Source organism: Arachis hypogaea, chromosome 4, assembly GCF_003086295.3.
Source record: "Arachis hypogaea cultivar Tifrunner chromosome 4, arahy.Tifrunner.gnm2.J5K5, whole genome shotgun sequence".
NCBI classification, from domain to species: Eukaryota; Viridiplantae; Streptophyta; class Magnoliopsida; order Fabales; family Fabaceae; genus Arachis; species Arachis hypogaea.
In genome coordinates this window covers 54,875,767-54,877,193 of record NC_092039.1, presented here as the reverse complement: position 1 = coordinate 54,877,193, position 1,427 = coordinate 54,875,767, and positions in this window count along the sequence as shown.

Below are 1,427 nucleotides of genomic sequence, written 5' to 3'. Positions count from 1 at the left end.
AGAAAGAGGATTACAAAAATAACTTAGAAGGGCCCGACATGATGAAGTCGGCCCAAAACACAAAAGTTATAAAAGTAATCCCTGAAAGAGACCTAAGCAAGGTCCAAGAAAGAGGATTACAAAAATAACTTAGAAGGGCCTCACATGATGAAGTCGGCCCAAAACATAGAAGTTATAAAAGTAATCCCTGAAAGAGACCTGAACAAGGTCCAAAAAAGAGGATTACAAAAATAACTTAGAAGGGCCCGACATGATGAAGTCGGCCCAAAACACAAAAGTTTTAAAAGTAATCCCTGGAAGAGACCTGAACATGGTCCAAGAAAGAGAATTACAAATATAACTTAGAAGAGCCCGACATGATGAAGTCGGCCCAAAACGCACAAGTTCTAAAAAGTAATCCCGGAAAGAGACCTAAACAATGGTCCAAAAAAGAGGATTACTAACAACGACCTAGACAAAACCAACATGACGAAATCAACCTCTCAAAAACCATAGGAGACCTGAACAAGGTCCAAACAAAACAAATTACTGAAAATAACATCAGTCAAAGGCTCGAGGGAACCAAGCCAATCCAAAGAAGTCAGACAACGAAAGTTCCTACACTCCCAAAACCTAGAAGGGTACCAAAATGAGTGCAGACAGATATGTTACGAAAAACACAAGTTATAATAATAACAAACTCAAAGGGCTAGTCCCAAGAGCTTGGAAATTACTTTGTTTTTCAAGATAAAAGTTGCTAAACAAGCAACTAGGAACGTAGCAAAAGCCAGTATCACCATTTACAAAACGTAAAAAGTTCAAAAAGCCCACAAGCCGGGCTGTCCACACAAACATCCAGAAAATTCATTAAGGATCCAAAGGCTTCCCGGCAGCATCAACAGGAGGTGAGGGAGGGCAAGTATGAAGAGGCACAACATCCACTGTCCCATCATCCCGGTTTAAGATTTGACAATCAGGTTCTAACCCAGAATGACCGACTTCAGGAACTGAAGAAATCAGCGCTAGAGGGGCTTTTGTAGTAGGCACAGAAGGAGGTTCAATGTCATCATCTTCGTCAAGGACAATCTTGCCATCCTTCACCACATTATCCAGGCTGAAAAGAGTAAGGTCGACCTCGGGGGCAAGAACCCAAACCTGCTCCTTCAGTTTCTCATAAGCAGCAGTTACGCTGCCCACAAGGTGACCCTGGAGATCGGCATAATCAGCCCGAGCCGAATCTAACTCCCCTTGAGACGCATCACTTTCCTGTAGGTCGTGACATAGCTATCCTTGTGCCTCAACGTCGTGTCTTCAGCCAACTACATAGAAGCCACCAAGGAAACGGAACTATCCTTTTCACCCTCCAACTCCTTCTCCAGCTTGGTCACTTTCACTTGGAGCTCCTCCTTTAAATCCTTCATTCTGTCAAATTCCCGCTTAGCCTCCTC